Source organism: Triturus cristatus, chromosome 1_1, assembly GCF_964204655.1.
Source record: "Triturus cristatus chromosome 1_1, aTriCri1.1, whole genome shotgun sequence".
Classification (NCBI taxonomy): domain Eukaryota; kingdom Metazoa; phylum Chordata; class Amphibia; order Caudata; family Salamandridae; genus Triturus; species Triturus cristatus.
The window spans coordinates 92,037,851-92,056,987 of NC_140579.1; the positions used below are offsets into that span (position 1 = coordinate 92,037,851).

At 43.7% G+C, this 19,137-nt stretch overlaps 1 protein-coding gene across 1 annotated transcript in view; it reads left to right on the forward strand.

The window, feature by feature from the left end:
- Positions 1-4,422: 4,422 nt before the first annotated feature.
- The window catches only part of LOC146869584 (E3 ubiquitin-protein ligase RNF31-like), a 275,447-nt gene continuing 260,732 nt past the window's right edge, over positions 4,423-19,137 (forward strand). Inside the window, exon 1 of the mRNA XM_085654296.1 lies at positions 4,423-4,544. The gene's annotated coding sequence lies outside the window, so the exon portion shown is untranslated. The remainder of the gene's footprint in view (positions 4,545-19,137) is intronic.

A 19,137-nucleotide genomic window follows, 5' to 3' on the forward strand; every position in this document is an offset into this window, starting at 1 on the left:
GATCTATCCACCAGGTAAACTGGTTCGGGTGCATTCGGGTCCAGCTTTATTCTTAGATCTTTTTGATGTTTCCAACCAAGTAAATTAGAACCATTTTTAGTAATGTAGACTTTTCCAACAGTCAATCTGTCCTTGAAGTCTATATGCATAAGCAGCATCCCCACCAGAGGTATGGGATCCTGATTGTATCCACCCGGCCGGATGTCAGGAGGCAATAGACTATACTTTTCTGTACCTGAATTGGCATGTAAAGTAGCTTAGTTGATGAGGGTATATGGGGAACAAGAGTCTGCATATACTACATACTTGACACTTTTGGAAACCGAGCAAGAGGGTTTCAAAGTAAACGATCATGTAATAATGCAAATGCACATCAAAATTAAAGATCTCAGATTAAATTCCAGATGTTCGTATCTTGTCTTTATTTCTCGAAAAAACTTCTTCGCTGCAAGCCCACTGCCAGCCAACACGTGTTTCGTCCTGACATTAATAGGTCATGGACTTCATCAGGGCTGAAGACAAAGAAATAACCGAATTTCATAAAGTATTTGCTAAATGTAACAACAGAATATGTACAAATATTCAAACATCAAGAACTAAAAAGCAAAATATGCAACTTGTTAAGCTGCTCTAACCTGATAGATAAACATGATGGTTGGAGCAAGAAATATGAAGTATAATATCACCGAAAAATTTGAAATTGTAGATAATGTGTATAAAATAAAAGGGGAAACTGCAGGGAGGGAGTGAAGATTGTAAAGAGAAAGAAAAGACCCTGTGGTTGAGAAGGACTTAGATGCCCTAGAAAAAAGCATTAACCATCGGAAACCTTTCCCCCATGTGGATAATCTAACATCTAAAGAAAGACTTGCATTGAAACAGCTGAGGGCGGATACATCAATTACAATAAGAGAAGCCGACAAGGGAGGCAACATTGTAATAATGTCTACAGAATACTATGTACAGGAGGCCCTTAGTCAATTAAACAATACAGCTTGGTACAAGAAACTTTCTAACAACCCTATTTTATCTATCAAGACAGTGATTAATGAACAACTTAAAGAGTGGAACACTGTGGGCTTACTAAGTGATGATGAATTTCGTTATCTCGCGTTACAGCGCGTTATCAAGGTGGTACATTTCAGACTATTATTACTGACACCATTTACTATTTAGAGAAGCAGCATATATATATTTATATATTCCACGGGTATCTAGATTCTTGTTTTGGCCCTACCTCAGACTATTAAGCGATATGGTCCTCTGGTGCTTTGCTAGTTTGTTTATGGACACAATTAGATAGTGTTACTAAATAGTGTTTCCTTTACAACTACTTCTGTTGAGAAAGGCAGCTCTTAAATTTTCGTTTATCGTTGTTGACTGCATGGTGAAGTTCAGTTTACTTTTTGTTTTAGGTTATATGAATGATATCTAGAACTGATAATATCAGATCGACATAATTTGAATACCTTTGGATTGGAGCCATCAGCCCGCAATTTGATTGGTACGCTTTTAATATCAACTACTACTGGCTCATTATTGTTTTAGTTACTTGGACAGAATATTAGCAATATTAATTTTTACTCGCAGGTTGCGAACGTTATTTCCTTGACTCCTGGACCTATAAGATACGTTTATTGATAACACCAAGTATTGGTGAGTTCTCTGAATTATATGTCCTATTTTCAGACCAATTCGTATTTATTGACAGTACATCACAATAGTGAATAGCCTAACAACACTGGCAGGTCACTTTGACCTGGCTCTCCTTGGTTTAAGATAATATTCTTTTTCTATCTTGCCCCTTTATTGGGCACAAGTGTTTAGTTTAACTTGTCCTTCACCTTTTCTTAGTTCATTTAACCTATCTTGATTTCACTAGACTATACATATCTTCTGATGACTTTTATTGAACTCTTAATCTATTGATGTTCACAGGGTCTTTTCTTTCTCTTTACAATCTTCACTCCCTCCCTGCAGTTTCCCCCTTTCTTTTATACACATTATCTACAATTTCAAATTTTTCGGTGATATTATACTTCATATTTCTTGCTCCAACCATCATGTTTATCTATCAGGTTAGAGCAGCTTAACAAGTTGCATATTTTGCTTTTTAGTTCTTGATGTTTGAATATTTGTACATATTCTGTTGTTACATTTAGCAAATACTTTATGAAATTCGGTTATTTCTTTGTCTTCAGCCCTGATGAAGTCCATGACCTATTAATGTCAGGACGAAACACGTGTTGGCTGGCAGTGGGCTTGCAGCGAAGAAGTTTTTTCGAGAAATAAAGACAAGATACGAACATCTGGAATTTAATCTGAGATCTTTAATTTTGATGTGCATTTGCATTATTACATGATCGTTTACTTTGAAACCCTCTTGCTCGGTTTCCAAATTTGTTAATGTTTGAGGTTAACTTTGTTTGCCTATATTACGATGTTGGTGGTCGTCGTATTGTTAACCTAGTAGCAAGGGTTCATATTCATAGACAGTACTAACAATTCATTTCTCAGCGCAAATTGTCCCTACCACTGTGGTTTTTGTTGTTACATACTTGACACTGTCTAGAAAAATTTCACACTTTGGGTACGAATTGCTACAACTTTCAGAACAATTAAATACTTGGAAACAATATCCTCTTCGGGAAGCTGAGGAATAGGTTCACTTGATATCATGTGAGTTATACCTTTCTTTAAATCGTGACACACTTTAGAGAAATTACCTCTTTTCTACATTTGCTACACATTACGCTTCTGGCGGGACATTTCACATTGTTAGCTAAATGATTAGGATTACCACACCTGTAGCATCTTAACTTGTTCCCAGAAGTAGTATGTATCTCAGGAATTGTAGGTAGGGATTTATGTTTAGAATCTTTGCTAGAAATCTTGTTTACATTGTTTTCTGAGACAAGCTTAACATCAACATCATCTTTCATCTCGTTCATACAATATGCAGTGTGTTCAATGCTCTTGTCAATGGCAATGGCGTGTTTCAAATCTGGGGCTTCAGCTAAAAGTCTTTCCTGAATTTTCTTATCACTAGTACATCTTACCAGCTGATCCCTAATAAGAGACTCAGTTAAATTTCCAAACTCACACATAGAGGCTAAACCCCTCAGAACTGCAATATAATTGATCACTTTTTCATTTTTTCCTTGAGCACGCAAAAAAAACTTGTGACGCTCTAGTACAATATTAATTTTTTCCCCAAATTGCGCCTCCAATTTTTTTAAGGTTAATTGATACACATCTTGTTGGACATCACCCTCACCATCAACATCAATATTCACATTTTCAACAATAGAATCAGGAAGGTCATCAAAAATGTCCCTACCCTGCTTCCCCAGGTTGTGCAGGAGGATATGTTGTTTGCGCACAGCGGAAAACCTGTCACCACCTATAGCAATAAGATATGATTCAAAGAGATTCACTCACTTTTTCCATGGAATGAGAGGATCTCCAGCTTCATCAAGAAATGAAGGAGGTTGAGACATAGCAAACGCAGACATGCTGGAGGCAGAAAGGAAAGAAAAATAAAGGAGGAGAAATAAGAGAGCAACAGGTGATGGAATAAAATGAGGAAAGAAGAAAAAGAAAGAACCGGAAATATAAAGAAGAGAAAAGAAAAAAAGAAAGAGGATGTGCGAAAAACAAACAACATCAAAATGAGCTGTGCCAGTCAAAAAGAGAATGTACAATGAACAAACAACATCCAATAATAAGCTGTGCCTGTCAGCGGGTAGAAATATGCAGGCAAATGAATGAGAAAGATAACTTCAACAGTACCGGATCATAGACTGGGTTAAAAACCTCTAATAAAACCACACACGAAGTGTAAGCTGAGCCTGTCAGCGAAAGTAGCATGCAGGCTGAAAACCTTGGAGTAGTGTCTGATAGGTAGTGTCTGCTGAGGAAGGCCAATCACCGCTCGAAAAAATGAGTAATCCTGTCACATGTGAAAGGCGGAACATTCATAGCGTGGACCACCTCCAAAGAAAAAAAATGCAGGCTGAGACCAATGAAGTAGGCAGGAAAATAAAGCAGTGTCTCAGGGCAGAGTCTGCGGGGAAAACAACGAAGGAGATGACGTCCCCGGGAAGAGGCGGGAACCTAGACCGTAGGCTTCCCTGGAAAGAGAACCACTGGAGCAACACTGCGCCACACAGACCAAAGAGAACTCCAGCGAGGAAGCGGGGCACTCTCACGGAGGTGGGGAAAAAGACCGGTAACTGGAAGCCAGCCTCTAACCAAACGCATATATCATCTGAAGAGACGAGAAGAACCTCCCTCCAAGAACGTCATCGACACAACGATAATGGCGAGAGGAGTTGGAACGGTGGAAATGCCCCAGTGCGGAAGAAACAAACTCACCCACCGTGAGGGACAGTTCCAGTAGCCAGGGAGTCCGCTACGATGGAAAGAGGCTCCACAGGAAGACGAAGGAAAACGGGGCAGATCGACACCAAGTCCTCCGGTGAAGGTGTTAGCGAGCAGGCAGCAAGAACACTGGGGAAAGGATCCTCACCGTCCCCAGCACGGTAAGTTGAATTCGTCGCCAAAATGTTAGGAATGAATGAATATAACGCCAGGAGAAGTGAAGAAAAAGTAGCGTTTATTCCAATAGGATCCCACATCCTGCTCACAACCGCCTACACACCCAACATTCTAAAGCGAACTCCAAATCCAAGGTTCTACAACCTGGGCAGTACCAATACCCAGGACAGGAGAGGGGGAAAAAGGCAAGGAACACGGAAGATTACAACAATAGGTTAAGCCAAGCTCAATAGCCCAGGGTTGCTAGTCATCCTGCTTTCTGTGGCACTGTGCTGACTTGGGGCTAGCAGTTCCAAGCCTCTGAGGGAAAGAGGTGGTATGTGGACGCTTGGTACATGTAGAGCACGTCTACAGACTCCTCGGAGGGAAGCCTCGCATGGGATGTGGGTGATTGAGGGTGGAAGTGGGACAGATGGGAGGGACCTTTGACTTGGGCATGAAGGGCCCATCAACGCATGGTGCATGCAGAGCATGGGCTTTAGATGGTGGCAGTAGGGGGTAGGGGGAATAGTCACTGGAAGGGACCCTTGATTTGTATTTGCATTGATATAGTGCTTACTACCCTGTCAAGGTGCTTTTCAGTGAGTAGCACGCTACTCCGGAACCCAAAAAGGATTAGTGGTGAGTTAGTATAGGGAAATACAAAATTAATTTGAGCTGTGGACATGTGAGTCTGTTAGTTGGATTGAAAAGGATAGTGGAGGAATAGTAGAGGGAAGGGTCTAAAAAGTATTTATTTGGAGATCATAGCAGTAGGAGGAGGTTTGGGATAAGGAAAGGTAGAGGGGGAAGAGTTTCTAGAATTGTATTACGGAGAAAGATGAGGTATTGGATGAGTCTAGGAGGGATACGAGGGAAGGGTTTAGAACTTGTTTATATGGCATTAATATGTGTATAGCAGTACTTGAAAATAAGCTCAGCACAACACAGCACCTGGAGAACTTGAAAAACATTTGTTTTATTTTGGTGAAAGACACCAAAGCTCCTAGTAACTTTTTCCCATGTAAATTATCTTGCAAATGTGCCATCCTTAACTAATCATATTCTGCCTCTCCAAACTCCTGCCACAAGGGAACATTTGCGGCAAATTAACATCATGCCCCTAAATATTACATGGCATTCTGTAAGGAAGTACGTGATTCGCAGTGCTCATTTAAAAATGGGACCCCCAAAAACAAATACAATAGAACGTGCAAAAAAGATTGCAGCCACCTTTGGAAAAAGTCTAATAACCCAATTGAACAGGATTAATATTACAATTAGAGCAAATGTTACCCTTCTAACAGCGATTTACACACTACTAATTTATCAAACACAAACCAAAAAATCTACAGAATAAATAAAACCATGGCAAGCAAAAGAATATAACCACTGCATTCAACCTTGAATTGTGGCAAAATTTCAATTACTTTGCTGGTCCGTACACGATTGTTGAGGCCATGCACTCAATTAAATTTGAAACGCAAATACTGCTCTGGTAAACGGAAACTCTTAAAATTTCAAAATAGAAAGATGGATTTCCACGCTGATAAGTCCTATGCAGGAAAGAGATAAACCACTTTCACTGGAAAAGTTGATATTTTGACTTAATCCTTGCTTACTCCCTTTCTAAAACACAGAACACAATTGTCCCTCTTCTGCCCCCCAAAATCTCCCCCCTAAATGGGTACCCATCAATCCTTTAGTCCCTCATCTTCATCTCTAAAATGACTTGTAATGTTACTCACGTGTATTTTGGTGCTTGCTTGAGGTCTGCCCCTATCAACTAATTGAAACTCAGTTGTATTATCGCCCTTGGAAGGATGAAAGAGTGAGCTGGACAGCTCACAGTAAAATCTGGCCACATACAGACCTGTTTCTCCTGTACTGTCCAAACCTGTGACCGGCTCAGCCCCAGTATACACATCGGAAGGCGAGAGCAAAGTCAGGCTGCCTCGATTCAAGAGGAAGCAGTTATGACTATACTCTGTTTTACACATTTTACGAGTCTGTTTGTGTCAACTTTGAAAACATGTTTTGCATGTAGAAGAGAAGCTTTCTTGGATGCCAGTGTCTCAGACTGTTCTGATGCATTTGTTTTACCTACGCTGGCTGTGCTGTAGTTTTAACGGCTATCATGGTATGTCAGGAGCCTGATGGATAGTCCTAAGTGCAGAAATACTTGCATATTACTGGAGCCCGAGGACCTCATTGAAACCGCAATGAGTGGATTTACAGGCGAGTCACACTTTGCACCGACGGGATCCACCTGCCTCAGAGATGTGTGCAGGCTGCTGCAATCAATCTTTAGGTGTGACTCGCCTTTCATCTTTTCAATTGTGCGTGTTAAATACAGCGCCTCAAAGCTGTAAGACTGACGTGAGTGCTATACTGAAAGCACATTGTTGGTTGTGATTGCTGTAACGCAGTAATACAAATATGTGTGCTGAGAGCCCAGGGCCTCATCTCGCTATATTGGTGTTTAGTACCTCCCAGGTCGCAGTGGCTGAACTCAAACAAGTTTACGCTCTCAGGCCTGGTGTAAGGGACCTTTAAAGTTATCAAATAAAAATTGCTGGTACAGGTTGAGATGAAAATGAAGTAAGTTTATTGTAAAGGAAATAAGATCCCATCCATCAAGTTCAATCTGTCAGGTGCAACTGACCAATCTCCACACCACAGTATTCCATCACCATGGAGCTACTTCAATAACAACAACCTCTCCAGTACCTATTTCTTAAAGGAGAACTACTACTATGTACAAGATAAATATATAAATAACATGCACATTACTACACATCTTCCTCCCACATAATAAAGGAACAAGAATATGGAAGAAAGACACAAGATATCAAAAATATTATTCTCTAACAAAGTCATTGAATTTTGCTGGAAGTTTTATAATCCTTTTACTTTTTTCTCTCAAAGAGCTTGAAAGACACTTGTTACCCGACTTGACAGTGGTTTTATCCAATTCACTGTTTACCAATGATTTATTACCAACAACCACCCTATTAAGATTCCAAATCCTAGAATCTTCAGTTTTGATTGCATTTGTAAAAACCTTTTTAACTTTATGAATCATTTTGAATAACTCAGAAGACTTCCGTCCAGGTGGTGCCCTAATCATTACCAAATCTCCTACATTAACAAGTGTTTTCTTTACAGCTTTCCTTTTGTCAAACCTGAACTTGAGATCAATAACTTTGTCAGCCTCTCTTTTCCCCCATGACCCAAGGAAAGACTTACCTCTATTTCTCTTGACCACCTTTTCATTCACCCAGAAAGGCGTGATGAAAGTATTGGGATGTCTGTTTTTAAAAAGAAGAAATGGTGTACAACCAGTGGTTGTATGAGGCGTAACTCTATACATTTCTACAATTTTATTAACCCCCTCCTTCCAATCCACGTTATTTTGTTTGGATAGTGAAATAGATTCTTTAAGAACTCGGACAAACCTTTCCACCATTCCATTACTTTCCAGATGGTATAAAGAACAACGCTTATGCTTAATAGAACATTTCTCTAAAAACTCCCCCATTTCTTTAGAAACAAATTGCATTCCATTATCTGTAAGGAGATATCCAGGGAGACCTTCTCTAGTGAAAACATCCATGAGAAATGAGATGACATGTTTAGTGTCGATACATTTTGTGATCTTAATTTCGGGCCACCTTGAATACAAATCTATAAGAACAAACAAATAAACCTCACCATCTTTACATTTATCAGGGCCCAATATATCAAGAGCTAATTCCTCCCAAGGCGCATTCGGTCTATCCCTTATGACCGTTGTATGGACTCTTGGTTTAAAACATTTCTCACTTAATGTGCAAGGAATACACTCTCGCACTAATCTTTCAATGTCTAAATCCATCCCAGCCCACCAATAGTTAAGCCTAACGCTTTCTTTGGTTTTAGAAATTCCTTGATGGGCTAAAGTAATCAACTCTTCACGAAGACACCTAGGGGGAATTAATCTGGTACCACGAAACATCAAACCATCAGACATGGATAACTCGCCCCTCACATTCTAATACTCCTCTGAAACACCTTGACATCTCTTAACCTATCAATTTTTGAAAGGGAAGATAACTCTAAAAGTTCCTCATCAGTTCTCAACTCTTCCCTCCATTTATCATCTTTTATGCCACCGCACTCAATTGCACACACCCATTCAAACTCCTCCTCTTCTTCTTGGTCAAAGCAACCATCATCTTGTGTGACCAGTCTGGACAAAGCATCAGCTGTATAATTACGTTCTCCAGGTAAATATTCCACATTCAAACTCTATCCTTGTAGGTCAACAACCCATCTTGAAATCCTGCTCGAGATGGCATCCGTTCCTTTCCTATTAAAAACTTCATCTAAGGGTTTGTGATCAGTTCGAACCACAAATTTGGTACCCCACAATAAATTCTTTAACTTCTTCATGGACCAATGGACGGCTAACACCTCCTTTTCTATCACTGAGTAACGAGATTCAGCTCCCCTAAGACTGCTTGACAGGAAAAGAATGACATCTGTTTTACCCTCACTCTCTTGTTGTAGTACAGCACCCAAACCTTTCATACTTGCATCGGTAACTAAAACCGATTTGGCTGCAGGTTCAAAACTCCCTAATCTAGGTGTCTCTTTTAGATACTCTTTAATCTTGACAAATTCTGCCTCACATTCCTTGCTCCATATAAACTCTACACCTTTGCAAAGAAGGGTACGCATGTGAACACACTTTTCAGCAAAACCTTTAACAAACTAGCTGTAATACTCAGCCATCCCCAAATATTTCATGAGGTCTTCTTTACTTTTAGGTGATGATACATTTTCTATTGATTTAACCAAGTCACTCTTAGGTTCAATTCCCTTACCAGATATTGTGTGTCCCAGGTAATCAATAGAAGATTTCCTAAACTTGCATTTATCAATTCTAACAGTGAGATTGTGTAATCTAAACCTCTCCAACACCTCCTTAAAACGCTTGTAAAACTCAAACGTACGTTGTGAATGACGTTTTTAAGCAGGTTAAGGACTTTGGTTGATAAGAAGAGTTTCTTAAGCTTAGATAGACAGTTTAATAAGCCAGATGCGTAGATTACAGCAAGAAACACTGTAAAACCTGGGGTCACCAAGCCCTAAGGGGGTAACGTGGCTCGAGCGGCTGGGCACCCAAAGGCTTATGTGCAAAGCGACCATACAACACACACATCCTCTGAAACAGGGAACGCACACAATAAGGGATGCCACACAGTAGAATTTATGCAAATAACTCAAGTTTATCTAAGCAGTTAGATGCAAATGCAGTTCATTAGATGGCAATGGCATTATTTACATAGGATAGCATTTGATTCACCAGCATCTCATAATGGTGCCCTAGGCAGTACCTGATTACATCAGCGTTATATTCACCAGCGATTTACAATGGGGCAATAGGTCACACTTGTATACCTTAGCACCAGTTGCAGGAGCACTCCGTCATAGTTTCATGGGTAATATCTGGTGAACCTGGGGGAGCGGTAAACACAGCGGTTAATCCTAGCGCTTTGCCCCTCCCAACTCTAGTATTGCATTCTGCCGTGGGCACCCCACGTAGCGTCTAATGATCAGCGCGGTGAAAGATAGTACTGGGAATCGTAGCGCCACACCTGGGAACTAGTAGTGACTCAGGGCAGGCTTCGCGGGCTTACCGCTACTCATGGCACCACTAGCGCTTCCGTGCGAGATCACAGCGCTACTTGTAATACTCAGGCATTGAACACTTTGGAGCAGAGCGTATGAACACAGCGCTACTCGTAATAAACACGCATTGGACACTTCCGAGCAGAGCCTACAACCACAGCGCTACTCGTAATAAGTAAGCATTGAACACTTTTGAGCAGAGCCTATGAACACAGCGTTACTCGTAATAATCGGGCATAGAACACTTCCGAGCAGAGCCTACAACCACAGCGCTACTCGTAATAAGTAAGAATGGAACCCTTTTGAGCAGAGCCTATGAACACAGCGTTACTCGTAATAATCGGGCATAGAACACTTCCAAGCAGAGCCTACAAACACAGCGCTACTCGTAATAAGTAAGCATTGAACCCTTTGGAGCCGTTCGGGAAAGCACAGCGCTACTCGTACTTGACAAGCCTCAAGTAGGCGGTCCACTGATACGCGGCAGTCTCTGAGGAAGGGGTAATCCCTCGGAGGGGTGTCAGAGTCTCCGGTGAACGGGTGGAACTCCCACGGAGGGAAACCAGTGTCTCAGGGTGCGGTGCCGCTCCCGATCTGTAGGGGGCGCACCGGGTCCGTCCCAAGCCTCCCGGGGAGCAGGGGGGGTAAGTCCCCGGCCTCCATTCGGCCACGCTACCTCCCAGCCCCCGGGGGTTACCTTGATCTCGGCGTCCTGGGGCGTCCGACACAGCTCCGGACTCCGCAGTCGATACCTCCGCGACGGGGGCAGGTCACGGCCTCTCACACCTCCGCCAGCAGCTGCGACGGGGCCCCGGGCTTCTCCGCGGGCCTCGACGTGATGATGGTGCAAGCTTCCGGTCTCCGGGCCGCGGCGGTGAGCGCGCTCTGGTCCCCGCGCCAGGGGGGTGGGTCAAATTAAGCGGGAGAGCTCAGCGCTCAACGTGGATTGAGGCAGGGGATCCCAGGCCGGGTCAGGGAGCGCAGGGGTCACAGCGCTAGTACCTGGTTGATCCTCAGCCGTCCCGCATTCAGCTTTGGCATGAAGTTTCCGCATTCAGGTTCAGCATTCAGTTTTGACGTGAAGTTTCAGCATTCAGTTTCAGCATTCAGTTGTGACATGAAGTTTCAGCATTCAGGTTCAGCATTCAGTTATTACATGAAGTCCTGATGGCGCAGATGTCTCTGGCGCCCTTGGGGAGTTCTGTTCCTGGGGGGTAGGGATTGAGTTGGCGACTAGTTCCTTCCAGTCAGGCTGGGCAGAGGTTCCCCGGGTCCTCCTACTGCTGGGCTAGATCAGTGGGCTTTACAGGATCCCTCACTCACTTAAGAGGCAGCACCTAAATCCTGTCACTCTCAGAGGCATAAGTCCCTGGCTAGGCCCTACCGCCTAAAACTCCTGCGTGGATTCTCCAGCTCTGCTTTACCGCAACTGGCCAACTAAGTAGAAAAAGTTCCCTCCCTCACTTAAGTAGCCCTAGGTCAGGTGACCTCTAGCCAAGGCGGCAAAAGTAAAAACCACACCTCCCTTCTAGAAGGTTCCAGCACATTCCAGGAGCTAGGGTGCTACTAATGAAGACCACTCTGCAGTAGCAGGGGCCTGTGGCAGCCATCTTGGGAGAAGGGAGCACCTGCACCTTAACACTGATTGGCAATGAAAAGGTGCCCGGAGACCTAAGTCCAACATAAAAATGAGGGTGGAAAAAATGAGGCACGATCAAAAATAGAAGGGGAGACCACCCTAGGGCTGACAGGTCTAACAAACACCAACAGTTAATTTTGATTAATGACTTGTTTCCCAGCAGATTGAAAACTTTGGTTGGCATGTATGGTTTCCGAGGCTTAGATAGGCAGTTTAACCAGGTGTTCTGCTTGGGTTTTCGGATCAGATAGAACCCGCTCATCAGAGCCTCTCTAACCCAGCCAGAACGTTACCCCCTCCCTAGGGCCTATTCACAATAAGTAACCACATGCATATATACCACCTAAGGACAGGGAATTCCTACTATATATACCAAGACCTTTTATAATCGGCGGCCTCGCGGTCCCAGACGGACCCAGGACTTCCTACCCAGACGGCAGCCTCAGCCTCGCGGTCCCAGACGGACCCAGGACTTCCTACCCAGACGGCAGCCTCAGCCTCGCGGTCCCAGACGGACCCAGGACTTCCTACCCAGACGGCAGCCTCAGCCTCGCGGTCCCAGACGGACCCAGGACTTCCTACCCAGACGGCAGCCTCAGCCTCGCGGTCCCAGACGGACCCAGGACTTCCTAACCAGACGGCAGCCTCAGCCTCGCGGTCCCAGACGGACCCAGGACTTCCTACCCAGACGGCAGCCTCAGCCTCGCGGTCCCAGACGGACCCAGGACTTCCTACCCAGACGGCAGCCTCAGCACAAGTTCATCCTATGATTACCATAACATACAACAAGGGAATCAGTTTTACTATTTATCAGATCACACAAGGACTGCCAGTTCGAGCACAAGCTGTTCTCTGGTTCAAGGGGCTCCTCTCTCCCTTATTCAGTTACCACTTACCTGATCAGGGTTAACATCTGTTCATGTCAAGTTACAGCTGACTAGAAGAATAGGCTACCCTCTTATACAAGAACACGCAGCACATATTGATTCACTACAAACTGGGTACTTTATTACTCATTACATACGCAATCACATAACATTACTATATAACACATATCCTGCAAAGAAAAGTGAAAGATTAGGTTGTACACTCTAATAAAAAGGGGTCGACATCACCTTAGTCGTATGTGGCCTGAACTCAATGGTCATCTAGGTTCCCTTCTCGTCTGTGCCTCGGCTCGCCTGGAAGTCACACCTCCGCAGTCACGGATCTACTCCCTTCTCTCTTCTCCGAGTCACTGGGACCTCTTCCTCATCGGCTACTCTCTTCTCTCTGGCTATTCTGCTAGAAGAGTATCTGTCTCTCGGTTTTTCTCCGCCTTCAAGTTTGTCATCTGTCTTCCCTGGAATAAGTAGTAGCTTTACTGCTAACGGCTAGATGCCGCCTACGGACTGAAGCAAGTGCCAGTATCTGCCTCAGACTTTCACTAATATAAAGGTGCATTTCCTCATGGAAAATTCCGGCCCGTAACCTGCCGCCCACCAAATTCTTGTACCTCCCCGTACCAAGGACACGTTCCCAGCCGGCCGGCCTGATGTAGTGTCTTCGGCATGAAGAAAAATACAATCCTTCGATAAGGGCCGGCCTGAACCGGTTCTCTCCAAGCGAATAACACCTCATAACTAAAACATTACCCTTAACCTAGAAGCATCTCAAGCTGCCGGAGCAGAAAGAAAGATGGAGTCTCTCCCGTTTGAGGCCTACCAGGCCTGAATTCAGCACGGCTCCATGAAATACCCTCACTACAGGACAGGTTATCCCTAATACTAACGAATCTATCCCCTGGGCTATGTGTGCAAGCCCTGATCTATGGGGAAGAACACAGGATCATATCGAAGTACCTAGTAAATAGGCTCCATTCACTACTCTAACCCTTAGGCTTGGATGGTAAGAGACTGAAGTCACACTAGTCACCCTTTAACACAAAAAGGCCGGGAAAATCGAGCAGTACATTTCACCCTTGACTTCAGTCTATTATACATTCATTAAACAGAACTAACATCGGTGGAAGAATAATATGAAACAAAACTAACTGATCTATGTCTAGTACCAAGTGTGCAGAATTGAAGTAGTGAAGGAATACACTGAATAAAGCAACAGATAGAAATCAAAACAGCGATAGTAATCAGAATACCTCCTAATATTTGACGTAACAGATACAAATCAGGCAACCAATTAAAGAGCCAGTCAAACCAGCCCTGGTCAATGTGTTTTCTAACTTCTTCCGTCAAGTCATGTAACTTGTCAATATGAGCGCGAATGGATTGTGTATGATCAGACAAGTTAAAACAACAAAGACCCTCAAAGTCAGAGCAATCGTGTCCATGTTTAAGCAAAAGATAATCAATGGCCGCTCGATTTTGCAAGATAGCTCTACGTTCACCCTGGGCGTCTAACAGCATGTCAGACAGGACTGTAGAAGTATGATTAATGGATTTTACCATCCAGCAGGCCATTTTCCCAATAGATTTGGCATTATAAACCGCCAAAGCAGGAACACCAATAATTGAAATAGCCAGGCTAAGGTATTCAGACTTGGAATATAAATGCAAAGACGAGTCACAATCCTCTTGTAACATCACTGTATCTCGAATCACACGAGAATTGGCATTCGGATGTGACGAGAACATCAGTAAACTGAGTCTCGTAATGGCACAAGGGCCTCCAGAAATATTTGCAGGGACATATGGCCAGGAAGTATTACCACATGAGAAAAGCCATCCGGCAGGTAGTAACATCGTGCGATAATGACTGGGGGTAACTACCAAACTCTTGCAAGTCATATTGTTCTGGACAGAAGCACATGTTTTCGGTGTCCTTTGAAAGCACAAAGTTCGCTCATGAAAGGTAAAGGAAGTAGCACCTTTCAATTTTAGACGCAGACATTCAGAAATTGCACTAGGATTACACGTAAGGAAAAAACACAAATCTCCTTGTGTGATATTATAGGTAATTATTTGGGACTGGATGGGGGGTATCTGGTCTGGTATTTCAGTACACAAGGGGCAATACACATGGGTAGCGAAATCGCCCAGAAGAACATTGGGGCGAGCCTTTGAAATATTGAAAATATGAGTCAAAGTTTCTAGCGAAGCAGGGACAGCAACCAGACAGGTTGCCAAGATGTCATGCACAGATCTCATCGGTGTCAAACAGAAGTGAGGGGCATCAGTCACCCTTTTTGCCAGTGAGCTCCAAAAGTTCGATGACGAATCCCACGCAGCGAAGGAACGCGACACTCGGGTTCGTAACTCATCCCGGGTTGACGGGATCCCTCCTCTCTCGTCGAACCAACCCAAAAATAGTCCGACGCCGACACATCCTGCAGCAATAGTCCAAAGAATGATCTGAAAGAGAATCAAATACAGGCATTATTCATTCTCGTAAGTAACATTTGTCAGCCGGGACCGCTTCCCAGCTATCTTTCCCTGGTCTCATAACTAAAATGGTATTGTCGTGACCGGTGGCAATGACCTCTGCTTGTTCAGGGGGATTCTTAGGCGACTGCACCCAAACCCTGGCCCCAGGGTTATCTGTGGAGCCAAAACCTTTCTGGCCTCGTACAGTTAGCAAAGTTGGGGCAGTGCCTTTCGTTATTGTACCACTGAAAACAGGCATTATGAGTAATTGAGCCACTCGGTCAGTTTGATGTATCAGTAAGTCCACCTCACTGCTATTCAGCAGGAGCACCTTAATCTCTCCCTGATAATTACTGTCAATGATTCCTCCAAGCACCTGAATGCCTTTTACAGCCAGCCCCGATCTAGGGGCGATTAATCCGAAATTCCCAGGTGGTATATGAACACCAACACCGGTTGCAATGATGACCCGATCTTTACCTTTTATAACGGTGTCATCCATGGCATGCAAGTCTAAACCTGCCGACCCTGGGGTCGCTCTACATGGAGCCAAAGCTCCGGGAGTAATTTCCCAGTACATCACAGTCTCTCTGATTTCATTGGGCTGAGCATTAACGTTCGGAGGAAACAAACGCATAAGTGGAGATTCAGCATTTAGAAAAGGACGGTTATTCAAAATTAATAGCGCTTGGGGCAAAAAGTCTCGCCAATTCTTATACTTGTCATCTGTCAATTTGCGCAGTTGCTCCTTCAGCAGGCCATTCAACCTCTCCACAAGACCCGAGGCCTGTGGATAGTATGGGATATGAAATACCCATTCAATATTGTTTTCCACACAGAATTCCTGTACCAATCTTCCACGAAAATGGGATGCATTATCAGATTGAATTTGGAATGGCACACCATAATACATCATAATCAATTCCAATGTCTTAATGGTATTCAATTGGGTAGCTTGCTTACAGGGAAGGGCTACCAACAGGCCACTGTATGTATCAACAATAGTGCAAACATATTGACAATTCCTACTCATGGGAAGTGGACCGATGTAATCAACCTGCCAAATTTGAGCGGGCAGTTTCCCGCGATGTAAATGACCTTTAACAATTTGGGGCACTTTGCGCTGTCTGATATGCTGACAAACGGGACAATGTAAAATAACATTTTTGATTAAATCTAGGGGAATATAAATTCCTCGATCAGCAGCCCACCTGCTAGTGGCTTTCTCTCCAAAATGTCCTGCCTTCTGGTGGGCCCATTTCGCCAATCCCGCAATATCAGAATCTTGCCTGTCCACCACTGCCTCAGCAATTTTAGATTTCTCATCTGCAATGTTATGAAAAAATTTGTCAAGAGAATCTATCGGGGTGTGAGCATCCACATGGAAGATTGTAACAGTACTCTGTGGGAGCATCTCCCAAATCTCCTGCCATAATTCTTTTCCCCACAATTCTTTTGAATGCAATTTCCAATTATGGGAATGCCAAGTCGGTAACCAAACTGCCAGTCCATTGGCAGTAGACCAAGAATCGGTGAAAATATGACATGTGCCAGGTAACTCTTGTTTCAGAACTTGATAAACAGCATAAAGTTCAGCAAATTGACTGCTCCTACCTTCACCAGTTGTGCTCAGCAGTTTTTGTGTGATCGGATTATAGGACACCGCCTTCCAGTGCCGTTTCGTCCCTATGAACCTTGCTGAACCATCCGTAAACCAGACATGGTTTCTGTCCTCTGCGGACAAATCATCAAAAGGTCTACCCCACTTGACAGGAGACTCCTGTACTAAAGTACGGAACATTCAGTCTCAGTCGATGGCCCTCGCGCCACCTGCTCATGTAAAGATGCAACTCCTTTTTGTCCCACACGTGCCCTGTCTTGTATATACCATTTCCATTTAATCACACTTGCCTCTTGAGCATGTCCAATTCGGTGAGTTTTCGGCGAACACATAACCCACTGCATGATAGGAATTTCAGGTCGCAAAACTATATCATGTCCCAAAGTCAATTGCTCGGTATCCACCAGAGCCCAATAACATGCAAGTAACTGTTTTTCAAAAGGCGTATAACGCTCACCAGCATCAGGTAACTTTTTGGTCCAGAAACCTAACGGTACTCTACTCCTGCCTTGCTTCTGCCACAAACTCCAATTCGCATAAAGGCCCTGTACAGACACATTTAAATCCACATCACCATCACGTACGGGCCATAAATCCAAAGCATGCTGAATTGCCTCTTTTGCTAGGTTGAACGCATCTTGCTGTGGTTTATCCCATTCAAATGCATTCTTTTTACGAGTGACACGGTACAAGGGGGCCAATATTTGACTCAAATGAGGAATATGCTGACGCCAAAAACCAAACAAACCAATGAAGCTTTGGGCTTCTTTCCTATTCCTCGGAACTGCAAAATCAAGAATTTTCTGTTTAACCTGAGGGATCACTTCACGGTGCCCTTCATGCCAATTAATACCCAAAAATTTTACAGCCTGGGACGGGCCTTGTAATTTATCCGGGTTGATTTCCCAACCTGTCTCACGCAGGCACTCAATGACTCTGTCCAATTGGGTCTGAACTTCCTCTTGTGTTTCGCCTTGGATCAAAACATCATCAATATAATGACACATCTGAATTTGTGGATGAACCGGTACCTCAGCCAAATGCTCTGCCACCAGCCGGTGACATATCGTAGGACTATGCACATAGCCCTGAGGAAGACTTCTAAACGTCATCTGACGCCCATTCCACGTAAAACTGAATTGTTCCTGACACTCTGGGGCAATCGGAATCGAAAAGAAAGCGTTAGCAATATCAATGGACGCATCCCATGTACCTGGATGCTTTTGGATTCTTTCAACTAAAGTAATGACATCCGGTACTGCAACAGTCAAAGAGGGTGTGTGTCTATTCAATTCTCGATAATCAACAGTCATGCGCCAAGAATTATCACTCTTACGTACAGGCCAAACAGGATTATTCCAAGCAGAAGTAACTGGGGTTATAACTCCTGCATCCACCAACTCCTGAATAGTGGTACTAATCTCCTCATGACCACCTGGAATACGATACTGCTTCTGACAAACCACTTTTGTCGCCTGAGGAACTTTTATGGGGGGCATTCTTAAACGACCAACCCGTATAGGCCTGGACGATATATAATGCGTAGTTCCAAATTGGTAACATCCATCATCTAAATGCAAAGTCATTCCTTTCAAAATATCAATTCCAATTATGAATTCTAAGAGTGGCACCACTAATACAGAGTATTCTTTTCTAGGAATTCTACCTATTCTCATTTCAAGTAAAGTTTGAACTGCGGGAGTTTCCTTTCCACCTAATCCGGTAATTGTAAAAGGCTGACCTTTAAACTTCTTTGATTTTCCATGAATAAGAGTGGCCTCCGCTCCTGTATCTACCAATGCTCGGGCCCTTTGAATATTACGATGTCTCCAATAAATATCAATATCTACATAGGGTCTATTATCTCTGTGAGCCCATCTGTGTACTGGAGCTTGACCTATTTCCTAGTCATTTTTACCGCATTCCGTGTACCAGGATAAATCAGGATAAAGACTCTCACGTTTCTTAGGGAGCGATACCTCCTGTTCATATCCATTCCCAGTACGAAATGGATTCGTGTTTTCTGCATTGTACTGCAAGTTTCGATCGGCCAATCTGTGTCGATCCTCTCTCCTTCTCAACTCAGGGGATTGATCCCTATCATCTCTACGTCTACTGTTAACATAATCTTCTCTCCCCCTCTCTCTTTCCCCCTCTCTCTCTCTGTCTCTTTCACGACGGGGGGACAAATCACGTACATAACGTCGATCATCACGACGATCAGAGCGCCCACGGCGGTCGTCATCACCGCTCCCGTCAGAACAACCACGATCACACTCAGTCGTCCGAACACGCCGGGCACC